We start from the raw sequence: 14,969 nt of genomic DNA on the forward strand, positions 1-14,969 counted from the left end.
ACGGGCGGCAGGGCCCTGACTGAGTCCAAGTGAGAGGGGACACCTTCATGGTACTTTGCAGGGGGCCCCCCTGAAGTTTCATCACGCCATTAGTAAATACCTGGCAGGTGGTGGTGTGATGCTAGGTATTCACGAGCTTTGTTGCAACGCTCCTTTACTGGGTTACCAACAGCAGTGTCCTGCGAACTGGCTGGACCACTCAGCATGCGTCTTCAAATCACACGGGCTGTCACTTTGTTATATTCTGCTCCTATTGATGGAACCTCAGAGACTCTGTTAAGCCTATTTTACCCTAAAGATGTTCATAACTAGTGCTCACCACATCCAGCAAGCCTCACATAAGAGAACAAGAACATTGGTGCATACCCCTAGCTGATTATGAATGGTACAGGCTGGGCAGTATCATGTGATTGAATAAGGAGGGTGGGCAATGGTAAACTGCTTCCTCATCTGAGCTCTTCCATGCCTGTACAATCAGAGCAAAAAGTGTCAGGGAAGTCTAGTTTGGGTCGGGTCAACACTGTGCTCAAAGGGTCTCTGTAGGCCCCCCTGCTGGAGACCTCGGCCAGCTGCAGAGCTGGGAGTCAGTGGCGTTGTTACTGAAGGCCTTGTGTACCTCCTTGGGTCACCTCAAGGGAGCTTCTTCTGTGATGAAAGACATACTCAGCCCCTGGAGATATGTACTCCACCCGTTTAGTGGCTGATAACCTCTACAATAAGGAGACACTCCAGGTATCAGCCAGCTAACCAACCACCAACCTTCATATCCTGAGCACATCTGGTACTACCAGATTCTCAAAGTCATTTCAAGATGTCACCTATTATTAATGAGTTACTGAACGTGAATGCAATATTAGATCGTACATGCAGTATCCAGTTACAAGTGCGTCATGGGTGGTCTGGAAGCTTTTAGGCAGGAATCTTCTGTAATTTCACCAGATACAGGTAGGATGACTGTTTTCATTTGACCTGCGAGGTCAATAGTGCTGGCGTGCTGTTTGAGAACAGGAGGAGAGCTGTGCCAAAACACAGAATAATTTTTAAATATTTGGCAGACCCCCTAGTGCCCAACATGGAGGTGATGTGTTTACCAAGAGCATTATATGTCAGGTTCCATGGAATTAAATGCCCTGTTACCCAAAAAAATGAACAGACTTCTGCACCAGTAACATTCAACTATTTATCAACTGTAGAGAAACTGAGCATCGATCAGCACTGGTATAGATTTTCAGATGCAAATTAGAATGCTCAACTTCAACCAATGCTTAGTATATTTGAGCATCAATTGAGCCTTACCAGTTGAGCATTTATTAAATATGATTAATGTCTTATGTAGGTAGTCAATCAACACTCACATATACATAAAAAACGCTATCTATATAAGCATATCATTCACATAGTCAACCATTCGAATGTAGGTGTTTGTCTCCTGAATATTGAACCCACAATATCAGTGGGATAGAATAGTGAGGACAAAATATTGAAAAGAAATATTGACAGGTAAGTAAGTCTAGATTCTCTATAGTTAACTCCACATATGTGTACCTATGTGGTACATATATCTTCAAAGTTTGTAGATGTGGAGTTAGGAATAGTAGATCTATACTTCCCTACATGCACTTACTTTTCGATGTATTGTCCCTGGATAGTCTTACACCACAATATTCTTGGTGTTGATATGATGTTGATATTCAGTATTACAGTCAATTTAGGTATACTTGACCATTGGCTTAACAGTGTGCCCAGTTAATGGGTACTTAATTCCGATAATTAGTGAGAGCTCACTAAACATTTCAGCAGGGACTTGGCAAGTGGCCAACAGTAGCAGTATAGAAAGAGGTCTCACCACAAAGCCTGTTAGAGAAGATGACTAGATGAACCAGAGGGAGATAATGAAAGAGCCCTATTGGTCAGGGTACCCCATGACTCATGTCACAGGAATCCCATGTTGGAGGTGACACCTAGCAGCTTTTTGGAGCTGTAGCCCTGGCCTGATTCACTTGGACTCAACATCTAGATTACTGTGGTTGTTAGATGGAAAACCATAGTATCCCTCATGATCTGGAATCACCTAGTAATCTTGCCTTCAATCTGCTGACCCTAGTGAATGAGCTAAAGGCTGGGGGCAAGGGATGAGCAGAAAGGGCACTTTACACTTAGCCCCTTGGGAAGAGGTTGCAAACTAATTTCCTAGAGTGCACGTGCGTATGCCAAAAGGGATGCAAGAGTATTCTATCTGTAAAGGTGTGACGAAGAATCCTGTGACAGGGTTTTCACATAGGAGTTGTAACTTGCAGTCTGGATGATGCAGCGTGCTCTGTGCTAAGCATTTCAGCCAAATGAAGAAGTTTTAGCAGCTCTATATCTAACAAATTCTCCATAGGTACCACCCACTGGCCGAGATCCCAGTGCCTCCTCCTGAGATAACCCTTCCCCATCCAAGCAGCGTACAAGATCACAAAACCTTGGCCGGAAGCGTCCCATACCACTCTACATCTGCAGCAGTCTGCTCTCGCAGCTAGGTCTGTGCCACACGAGTCCCAGTACAACACAATACCATATTGTGTGCTGGGACACAGCAGCCGCCTCTTCCTCTCATTGGGTGACCAGTCTGCCCTCCAAGGGAGCAGGTGAAGTCCTTACTGTGGCGTTTAATGCCATGCAGGTCACCCCCCCTGCCCCTCTAGTGCATGTGCTGTAATCGCCTGGGCTAAAGATGTTCCTAGGTCTAAAATGAACCACTGCCCTATACTGGAAGTGAGTGGTTAATGTTAATCTTGGAACTAGGATGTGCTTAAACAATTAACATGGTTACTGTGTAATTTTAACACCCACAGGCGACATCTGTGTGAAAGTTTTGGCTTCACTAATTGTGAAACTCCGCTCATAGCCACATTTCATTGTGTTTCTATGGGGAGGCACCCTGGACCCTCCTTCCCCTTCACATACATTTGATCTGTCTCTTCTCTGGCGACTGCTCACTTCTTAACCGATGCCATTAAATAAAACTTGTTACCAAATCTGTATTCTTAGCTCAATCAACAGCTTAACACTAATGAATGCTGTGTACTCAGAGGTGGCAGCTCTCCCCCTGTAAGTAGGGCAGGCCACACTCCGCAGGATCCTGCATTTCTTTATCTGTCTTTTTTGGCTTATCATGCTTAAATATTCATTGCACTAAATCCATTAATTGGTCACATGTTCACTCTGGCACCCCTATATACCTAACTTGAAAGGGGTTGTCCACAGCAGCTTTGTAATGGTGAAGCGTGATTGTAGGTTTGAGAGATGGCCTGATCTCTCGGTTGAAAGATGCAAGTCAGTGGCAGGAATAAAAGTTTATCTAATAAAGTTATTTTTCTTTTGCAGTGCTGCGAAGCCTTGAATTGGTTAATGCACATACAGCACTAGGAACTAATGAGGAGTGTCCCACCAGCTGCCAAGTGAATAGTAGCAGCCTAACGCTAAATAGTGAGGTTCCCCTGAGACACCCATATCTTACAGATGTCTTAGGCTGAATAGGGTGCCCTTTAGAGTTTTGCCTCCCCATCCCTGCTTCAGGGGCTGTAGGTGTTGCATTACGCTCCGGGTGAACAGACACTTGTGTACAGATGAAGTGGTAATTGAAATTAAACCGTATACAGATCAGACTGTCACTGCTCCTGGAGATGATGATACTTTGATGTACTAAGCATTATATTAAAGCTTCAGAAATGTTTGTCAAGTTCATCTGTGCCTGAGTATCAAGTGATCCACCGCTGTCTGGTCTAGTTACGAGCACTAGAGCACATCAATGGGTGTTTGTCCAGGGTTCTCCACCCTGTTGCATCTATTGATACAGGTGTGCATGACTCACATGGGGAAAGGCCACCCAAGAGGAATGGATAACTCTGGCAAAATGTAGACTGTAAAAGCACAATCCCACCTGGTAAACACTAGAGTAAATGGTGCTTATCGTGAAAAATATCCCAAACAAGGAAATGTAAAGGAACACTGGTTGTAATAGGTTAAAGAGCAACCATCACATTAAAGTCTGTCCTTATGACTGGACGGGGAGCCCTTCTTCCTTTATAGTTAACTTTGTTGGCATGTAAATGTTGGCTCCAATCGGTGAAGTGTACCCTAGGAGGATGTTGTGTTCTTCGGTAGGCCTGTAGAACTTGAGACCACTGCCTGATAAAGCTGCACTATGGTTGCTGGTGGTTGTAGAGGCAGCCTGAGTCCCAACCAGAAGATTACTGGAGCCATTTGTGCTGGGGGGCCATGGGTGAGTGGATGGGTAGGCTAGCAAACACTCTGGGATGGCTTAAAAGAGAGCAGCAATTGGATTTCCATCAAAAAATGGCAGACCTCTTCTATCCCCTGATTTCTTTGACTGTCAAAAGGGCAAGGGAATGCAGAATTCTCATGGCAGAGCCTCCGCCAACTCTGCCACTTCATGTGCGCAGCGAGGAAAGTGCAGAAAATAATATTGGAAAAGCCACCCAAAACAGGCTGGTTGGTGTTTTCAGCAACACCCACTCCATGCAAGACAACAACGTAAACCATTTCAGCTTCACACAGGAAGACATGCAAAGGTCTATGATATGACCGGAGAAAACTCCCCGTTTGTCGGGGAGACTTATTTTGTAAGAACTGCAAATGTAACATCACTTTGGAGTACTTATTGAGTAACTACGTGTGGTGACAGTAATTTCGCTATGTGCTAAGAGCATAAACCTGGTTTGCACCTCTAACATTGCTAAAGCATATCCAATAAATTGTAATCATCAGGGACTCCACATTGTATGGTTAGTTTTTCCAAATAAGTATAGCGTCCTCTTGGTAAGTTTCTACAATGCAGTATGGGATTCTGGCTGTCAAACTGGGGCCCTTTTCTCAACATTGCAGAAATTGAAGGGAAGTTTGGCGGTCTGTGGTATGGAAATTTGTGCTCTTGTATCTAGTGATTTTAATTCTAAAATAGGGGGCTACTGTACTGGGGAGAATCCCTTTGAGCAGGATCACAGCGGGCATGTCCCTGAGGGTATACAGGATGCAAGGAGAAGGACCTTTATTGAGGGGTTACAGAGTCTGAGTTTGCTGAATATACGTGACCTGGAATCTGTCTGTGGAGATCAGTTAACTTTTGTATGGAGAGACAATTGATTACATTTTTGTGTCCCCTTCAATGAGAAATTTGGTTCAGTATGGAGAGGTCAAAAGGCAGCACTTCAGTGATCATAACCCCATTATGGTTTCTCTAAATTTCACATACAATATGCGCAATTCAGAAATTGGTGGGTCGGTTTCTTTAAGAGTAACGGATCAGGGCAGGAGAATTGGGTGGAGACATGTGAGTATCCCGCAGGTAGTGGAGAGGGTAGTGAGCCAAAATTGATGCTGTGACAACAACAAATGAAGCCATTAAGGAGTTTATGACCAAAATCGAAGAGCCCAGTCCTAAGTACCAGGGAGGATGGCTTAGCAAACCCTGTTTTGTTGCGAGGAAAACCCTGAAGAGGGCATTAAAGGCAAAGCCCAGGGATAAGGCTGTTGTGAGCAGAGCATGAGCTCAATACAAACTTGTTTTGAAGGAAAGAAAGCAGCAGCTCAAGGAGCAGGGCTGGGAGGACCTGGAATATGCATCCTGCACTAAGAAGCCTGGCCTGTTCTGGAAGATTGTAAATAGGGGCATCTTTGAGACAGAAACATCTGAAGGGCTCGGCTGCAATATTCCCCCTGATGTGTGGGTGAGCCATTTTTGTAGGATTTTGCTGCGGGGTACCCAAGGGGAAGAAATGGATGAACCATCAGGTTATACCCCAAATTTGGCACCAGGCCCGGATGCTATCCCAATGGATTTATATAAAAGCTGTTCTCAGCTGCGGGCTTTTATAATGCTTAATGATTTAAATGCAGCAGTCAGTGCAAGAATCCCTTCCTCTTGGAAATCTGCATGTATTGTCCCCGTTTATAAAAAGGGAAACCGGAGTGATCCCAAATCCTATCGCCCGATTTCACTCCTGGATTCCTCGGTAAAAAGCTTGGGGCAAATTGTTTTACGATGTATTGAGGTATGGATGAGTGAGCACGATGTGATAAGTAAGGTGCAATATGGCTTTAGGGAAGGGTTAGGAACTCAAGAGCAATGTTTAAATTTGCTCATGATGATTGGCAAATATACGCAGGCAAAGAAGGGTACCCTGTATCTTGCTTTTATGGATCTTAGCTAATCATTTGATAAAGTAAACTGCAGCAAGCTATGAGATGCAAGGGGAATGTACTGAAGCTTTTGGTTTTAGAAGAGGTGTGAGACAGGGATGTGTTCTGCCCCCCCCCCCATATTTCTCTTATACACAAATGGGTTGCACAACGTTTTGGTAGAAAGATTTAAGGAAGTCCCCACAATAAATGGAAAGAGTGCGCTGGGCCAGATATATGCAGATGATGCTGTGCTTATGGCCCGGACTATGCATGGTCTCCGCAAGGTGGTTAAAGCGTATGGCAATTTTATGTTTGACTTAGTCTTAGAGGTAAACAGCAGTAAGTCACATTTCATGGTCTGTGGAAAACCATTGAGCAAAGTGGGTGTGTTGAAGATCAATAATGAAATCATCAGCTGTGTGCAGGAATTTCCCTATCTAGGGGCAACCTTTGATGATAAGGGAACATTGAAGCCCTGCATTTCAAGACTATGCACGCACTTTAATGTCACCATAGGAGATACCTTTGGATTTGCCTCTAGAGTGGGGAATAAACCTATACAGCTTCTGCTCGAGGTGTATAGACATAAATGTCTCCCGATTCTTACGTAGGGGTGCACTCTGGGGCTATTCGGGCAGCAAGGCCCCCCTGATAGAGGAAAATCATTTTGTGTAGAAGGTTATTGGGTGTGGGGCAAAATACTTCTGGGTTCTGTTTACATGAGGTACTGACTTTGGAGTCTGTGGATGATAGTATTAGGATTGTGCCCTTTTTATGGGCGAGCACAAAGTGCTCCGTCCATTCTGTAATCTCTTTTTGGGCTTCAAACCACGCCCATGCTACGTCAGTCACTTACATTGGTTCGTGGGCTTGCCCTTTAAAATCCGCTTGCTTTTATTTGTGAAAGACATGCATACGTCATGCCTTTTCCGGTGTTTAGCCCACCTACACAGCACTGGTAAAGTACCAAAAACATACAAGGCTAGATGTTTTCAGCCTGGAGTCCAGACTACCTTATCTTTTTATTTTCCACGCAGCGCGATTGCGTTGCATTTTACATAGCGTGATCGCGCTGTGCTTTTTTTTGCTTTACAACGCTAATAGTTCTAACTCGAACAAATGCGAGACCTGTTGCATTGAAAATGCTTGTTGTTATGGATCTCAATCTGGTCAAACGAGCGTGTCTCCCTAGACATGGAAATATTGCATGACTGTTTGACATGTGATTGCGCGCTGGATATCCCCTGGTTGACATATATAAAAGAAGTTGCTACATCCCTTGGCCCCAGAAATGTTCAAAGCTCCAGAGTGCCTAACGCGCTGTGAGAAAGGCTGGGTAAAGGAAAATTTCTTTCAAATTCTGGAAGCCAAAAGGGAGGCAGATGAACTAAAAAAATAGATGGTGAGGGATTTCTTAATTTTAAAGATGCAGGTGGATCCAGAGATGTATCTCTTGACGGTACAAAATGTTTGTGAAAGGTCATTCATCACTTGTTTCCACATAGGAGTAATTAGAAGTAATTTGTGCTTCCCGCTTGGCCAGTACGAGTTGAAATCCATACAAATCTGTCCATGTGATGGGGTGGACCTCAATCCATTTTACCCTGTTCTGTGATTTTTATGCACCATTTAGACGGAGATTTTTATTTCCCCTTTTGAGGAAAAAGGGTTTTGCACAGTACCGACCAGCTTATTTGTGGTTGAGTATGGTCACTGATGTGCTGGTGTGTCGGGGTGGGATCTTTCTTAAAAGGAGCAATAAGTTGGCATAATAGTGTAAATTCTTTTTAATTATTTATATATTTCTTATCTTTTGAATTTTGATTGGAAAAATAAATTGTAAGCATTTTAAGTTTTTAAAAAAAGGGAATTTTTAGCTTGTTTCGAATATTCTATATCATGTCTTTATTTAGGTGATTCATCTTTAATTTTATATAACCGAATAAAGAATTTGATAATGGATGAGCATAAACCTAATAACTATTAGAAATACGCAGTGATCAACTTTTACCTGCACTATGCCTTTTCAAAAGTTTTCTTACTAGTCCTGGCAAGTCTAGCCTAGTGATCATGTGCTCAAGAAACTTCTTGCATTTTTCTTATTTTGTATTTTACTTGTCTTACTTCCCATCCGTACCAATTGTTTTTTGCACCCCCTTTTACCTCCACTAAAGGTATTGTACTTCATCCATTGAGGTAAGGGGCACACCTTTGTAGTGGTCTGTTGCTGGAGAGGGTAAATATGCGAATGCCTCTGTTTGAATCCCAGTATCCATAACAATCTGTTTGTTGCAGGGTATCTATGTCCCAGTGTCAGTGTCCATGTGAAGGTGTTAGTTCCCAACATCTGTGCCCCAATATTAGTGTCCATATCACAGTGGTAGTGTTCAGGTGTCTATGACCCAGTGTCATTGTCCATGTCACAGTGATAGTGCCCAAATGTCTGTGTCCCAGCACCACTGTCCTTGTCACAGTGGTAGTGTCTCAACGTTGGTGCCACAGTGGCAGTGTCCATTTCACAGTGTCAGTGTCCCAGTGTCTATGTCCGAGGGTGATTGTCCATGTCACAGTGATAGCGCCCCATTGTCTGTGTCTGATTGCCATTGTCCATGTCATAGTAGTAGTGTCCCAGGGTCAGTACCACAGTGTCAGTGTCCATGTCACAGTGATAGTGTCCCATTGTCTGTATCCATGTTCATGTCACAGTGTCAGTGTCCCAAGGTCATTGTCCCAGTGTCACTATGTCATGCGGGTAATGTCACAATGTCTTTGTCCCAGTGTCTGTGTCCATGTCACAGTGGTAGTGTCCCAAGGTCTGTGACCCAGTGTAATTGCTCAGGTCACAGTGTCAGTGTCTAGTGTCTGTGCCCATGTCAGTGTCAATGTTACACTGTTAGTGTCCCAGTGTTTGTGACCCAGTGTTATTTTCTGTGACACAGCAGCAGTGTTCCATTATTTGTGTCCGAGTGTCCATGTCACAGTGCTACTGTCCCTGTGTCGTGTCCCAGCAGTGACCCCTAATTTCCTGTCCAAGTGATTTGATTAAGGTCAGTACCATTTTCCCAGAATCTCTATTTAAGTGCACATTGTGTCCCAGTGCACAGGTCTCATTGTCTGTGCCCCACTTTCCAACTCAGACTCATCTGTAGAGTCAATGTGCTACAATCATTGGTGGTCATTATGAACATGGCGGTAAACACCGCACTGCCGGCGGTGGCAGTAACTACCTCAACAGGCTGGCGGTTCAGTCTGGCAAATAATGAAGAACATGAGAAACAAGCAGTGGGCCATCCACCCACTGCCATTTTGGTAGTCCCGATGACGACGGGGGAGGTCTCATTCAGCCCGGCAGAAAGGCCCTACCCCCCACCAAATTATGAAACACCACACCGCCATCAATTCTGGGCGGGAACCACCGCCAGGCAAAGCGTGGAGGAAACAACCCATATAATGGGAAAAACTCCCCGGAGGCGTACAGAACACGCTGACGCAGACATGGAGCGAGAGTTGGAAACAATGCCAGTGCTTCTACTTGCCATATTTCTCCAGGACCGTGACCGACGTCGAAGACTATGACGGTAAGTACCGCAGCCTAGTACACATGGGAAGAAATGGCACAGTTACACACCCAAACACCCACCCCACCCACACCACAACGCACTCTCAACCCCTCCTACCATCCCAAGCCATACATACCATAACAAGATGTACTTACCAGAAACAAGTTAACAAATACCTGCACCAATGCACACACCTGTGCACACCACACCCCCAGAGTGAAACGCTGAACAAGGGCTCAATATAGCACCAACAGCTCTGCTGGGCACTCATATTTAATAATAAGAAATAGTATAAAATGTCCAGACAAGGCCATAGACAAGTCCATAAACAAGTCCTGTAAGGGCAAATATAGGCTACACTTGACTCCTATGATGGCAAAGGAAACTCCACTGAGAAGGGGCATCAGTGGGGCAGGCAGGCACCTCAGGGAACAGGGGCAGGGGATAGCAGGGTGGTGATTCAGGTCTTGAAGGGAGGGTCTTGGGCTTAGGTTTAGGAGGTGGAGAGGGTTTGGACTTGCCCTTGAAGGAGGGGGAGTGGGCCTGGACCGGGGGGTGGCAGAGGGCCTTGTGCAACATGGGGCTTCTTCCTCCCAGAGGAAGGGGCACAGGAATGGGAAGGGTGGACTGGGGAGGACTTTGACGAGGAAAGAGTGGACTGGGCTAGGGTATAGGAACGTTTAGGGACAAGACGGGGTGGGCCAGTGGTTTCAAACAGGTCAACACAGGAGAGGAAAAGCTTCTTAGGTGCAGTTGGGGGGATTTGGAGCCAGGTCTGGGAGCAGAGGTTGAGAGAGTGGTGGTACGAAGTGTAGGTGTGCTGTACGTGGCTGCAGGTGCCTGTTTAGTCTGCTTATATATGGTGGATGTGTGTGGTGTGGATGAGTGTGAGCGTTTGAGTATCTTTGGAGAAGGGAGGTGGACACAGTGGGAGAAGACAGGCTGCCAGTGTATATGGATGTTGTGTGGATGTCTGCAGGTCTAGTGAGTGTGCTGCAAGTGTATGTGAATGTAGTTGTGGTGAGTGCAGGTGTGGTGTCTGGGCTGGATGACTTGATGTCAGCTGTTGTTGTGACTGCAAGACTGGGGGCAGCAGCAGGGACTGAGGGTGCAGTGTATGTGAGTGTGCAGGGTGAGGTGACAGGCAGGGAGGCAGTAGAGGATGACACAGTGGGGGAGGTGGATGTTGTTGTGTGTGCTTTGGTGTGTTGGGTGTGTGCCTGCCTGTGGTGGAAAGTGTGGTGCTTGCGTTTCTCAGTGTGCTTCTTGTGTGTTGATCTGTGTGCATGGCTGTCTGCATGTGTCCTTGGGATGGGAGAAGGGAGTGGGGTGCTGGAAGGGGTAGAGGTAGTGGGAGGGGGGACGGAAAGACCAGGGACACTGGCTGCCGTCAAAGAGGAGGCCAGAGCCTGAAAAGATCTCTGTAGGACAGACATGGCATTGTGAATGCCTTCCAGGTATGCATTACATTGCTGCATCTGAGATGCTAGCCTCTGGATGGCATTCACAATGGTTGTCTGCCCTACAGAGATGGTTCTTAGGAGATCAAGAGCCTCCTTCGTGAGGGCAGGAGGGCTGACTGGGGCAGGGGATGAGGTTCCTGGGGCGAAGGAGAGTCCCACCCTCCTGGGTGAGCGAGCATGGGGAACTCGGTGGGGAGCAACTGGGAGGGTGGTGATGGTATGGGGGGTGGCATATGTTGACAAAGAATGGGTGTGCCCAGTAGGGTCCACCACCACCAGGGAGCTGTCATCGGAGGAGGTATCGGAGTCACTACCTCCAGTGGTAGTTGCGTCCCCCGTGGTACTCCCCTCCCCTCCAACCCACTGGTCCCCTTGGCGTTGGTCAACTCTGCCTCCTGGGAACCGTGGGCTGCAGCATCCCTACTCTCCGGTGCCACAGCTCCCTCACCAAATGATGCTAATGTACACGGGTACACAAGAGCACAGGGGTGGGGAAACAAAACAAGAAAGAAGTATGTCAATTCTAGGAAATATGTACATGTTGGGACACATACACACCCACCCAGCTCAGACACAAACCCTCACCAGACACAACACATGTTATGAATGTGCCCCTGACTGGTAGGCATGACCCCACAATACACTACATTCCCATCCTGACCCACTACTCTGATACACTTTGTGAAGTGAACCAATGAAGGACGATGCCAAGCCAACATATCTACAAGTTAATGAAGCTACATTAAATACAATGGTCCAAAAAGGGCACCCCTCACAGGCCTACAGACTCTGCCAAAACTAGCTATGATACTATCCCACGGACATGGAGGGGGGCAGGACTGCAGGGACACACCTGTCTATGTGCCTGGCACTAGTATGCATGCACCCCTTAGCATCTAACTACACCCATCATAGTGGCATCACAACAGTGTTGGCACTCACACCCTTGTGGCTGCTGTGCTGCCTTCAAGCACCCATCCAAATCCAGATGGGCCACCGCCAGAATGTGGGCCATTAGGGGAGGCCTTCCCCAGCTTGGCATCTCCGGTCTTCCTGGCCCAGCGCCTCAGGTCCTCTCATTGCTTCCTCCAGTGTGTGATCTGCCAGTTGTAGACCCCCAGGGTCCGTACTTCCTTGGCGATGGCTTGCCACAGTCCCCTCTTCTGATGGGTGCTGACCTCCATGGGACACACAAAGTAAAGAAGCAGACATCAGTGTGGGTGCCCTATACACAAATGCAATGCCCATTCAAACTGACGTGGCCCATGAAGACATACATATGAACAATTTTCAAGTCAAAAACTGCCAGGCACACTACAGGTGAACATGCACACAGCGAACAAAAGCGCATACAGGCATTTGACACATTCACACACATCTAAGCAGGACAAATAGCAACTCACCTACTCATCTGGTCGCCCATACAGCTTGGCATACAGGGGTAGGACCCTGTCCACCAGCTTCTCCAGCTCCTCCGCATTGAAGGCCGGGGCTCGTTCACCTGTAACACTCACCATCTCAGGGACCAGAGTCAGGATACACCAGCACACGCAGTGGAGTTCTTCCCTTCTCGTAGTGCAGGAGTCAAGTGTCAAGGGCCTGTCAAAATGGCAGTAGATACCGCAGCGGTGTGCACCATCACCGCCTGCGGCGATCATGAGTGACCCAGGTTCCCCATTGACAACCATATTATCCAATGATCAGGTGCATGGCGGTGAACAAAGCCTACCGTCATGACGAGTTACGTCAGCGGAATGAAGTCACTTCCACACTACAATACCTGGATGGCAGGTGGCTGCCATTTTGCATCCACCACATCTCCATAGCCTGGCCTGGGGCCTCATCCATAGCCCCATTCCCTCTCCCCTTCGTCGAGTGCTGACATGAGTACTGGTCCCCCACATGTAATCATGGTTGGAAGTGTGTCTACACTGTGATGCCATTATGACTGAGACACCTCACCAAACATTAGTCTGACAGGATTACCTAATTCTTTGTGTTTGTGTGCGTTACATATGTGTCGCATTGAAAACATGAATTGTGTCACCATGTGATGCAAGTGTATGTCCAAACTCAAGATGCGTTTCTTCATCACCCATAGGTACAGACCCATGTGGCAAGGGAGAGCCCCATGTGTTTACAGATCCCTGGTAGATCAGGCCACCATGGAGGAACGTCACATCATCATAACTTACCGACTTAATCAAACTACAATCCTTGACCTCTGTGCAGAAATGGATCCTGTTCTGAAGCCGGCTAATAGGAATTACCATGCCATATCTACAACTGTGCAGGTACTATCTGTGCTCCATTTTTTGGCCACAGGCTCATTTCAAGTGACAGTGGGCATGGCTGCAGGGGTATCTCAGCCAATGTTCAGCCACATCCTGTCCAATTTCCTGAATGCATTCGTTCAACACTTGCAGAGTTATGTCCAGTTTCCCCCAAAGGGCTGATCTCACCGCCATCAAATCAGGATTCTATGCTTTTGCAAATATCCCCCATGTGATACGTGCCATTGATGGTACCCACATAGCCCTCATAGTCCCAGGAGTAAATGAACAGGTGTATCAGATTCATAAAAACTATCACTCCATGAATGTCCACTTGGTGTGTACTGCTGATCAGTACATTTCACATGTCAATGCAATGTTTCCTGCATCAGTCCATGATTCATTTGTCCTGAGAAACAGCAGTGCGCCACACATGATGGGACACCTACAGGGGGACAGAACTTGGCTCATAGGTGAGTGTGTATGACACTGGATCAGTTACATAGCTGACAGCCAGGCTATATGCAAGTAAATTGGGTGTGTTTCAACCCTCTTTTGCCAACTTTTGCAGGGGATTCTGGCTACCCCAACATCCAATGGTGCCTGACATCTGTGAGGAATCCCAGGACAGATGCAGAGAGGAATTATAATGAGGCACATGGTCGTACTAGGACGGTGATTAAGCGCACCATAGGACTCCTGAAAGCAAGATTTTGTTGCCTCATTCTCTCTGAAGGATACCTGTGCTACGTTCCTGACAAGGTGTGTAAGATAGTAGTGGCCTGCTGCATGCTGCACAACTTGGCTGTGAGGAAAGCTATCCCACTTCTGGAAGAGAAGGATGCTGTCCAACCAGCCCTGCCACATCAGAGGAGGGGCGATAGTGATGGTGAAGAAGAGGGAGAAGACATCACCTCCAGGACCCAGCTAATCCGGCTATACTTCCAGTGACTCTCAGGTACATTTCCTATGATGCTGGTGGCTTCACTGCATTGTTTCAGGCTGACTCATGTAGTAAGTACTGTGGTGTTCTCTACCAGTGATAAGGCAAAATCATGACTGAAGTGGCAGATGCCAGTGCACGCAATGGAATGTACAGTGTGACATACTTCAGACACTACAGTCTGTTAGACCCTCTCCTGCAATAAAAGCAGCATTACGATGATAATTGGCGAATGCATTCACATTCACAATTAATAGCTCATATTGATTAAGGACAGATATTTTGAGTGCACAGGTGTAGTTAAAAATGTCAAAACATTCATGAGTGTTGGGACAGTGGGAGGGGGTGGGCACATGGTGAACAACATACTCATGTACAAATGCTCAGCTGTTGGTTGCACAGGGGTATCATCCATGGGGCCATTGGAAGATGGTGCGATGGCAATGGTATGTCAATGAGGTAGCTCAGTGGCACACAAGGGAGACAATTCAGGTCAGAGTCACTTCCTGGCGCTGGGCTTGGTCTTGGCTGGTGTTTCAGGGGG

The sequence above is a fragment of the Pleurodeles waltl genome, chromosome 6 (assembly GCF_031143425.1).
Source record: "Pleurodeles waltl isolate 20211129_DDA chromosome 6, aPleWal1.hap1.20221129, whole genome shotgun sequence".
In the NCBI taxonomy this organism is placed as follows: domain Eukaryota; kingdom Metazoa; phylum Chordata; class Amphibia; order Caudata; family Salamandridae; genus Pleurodeles; species Pleurodeles waltl.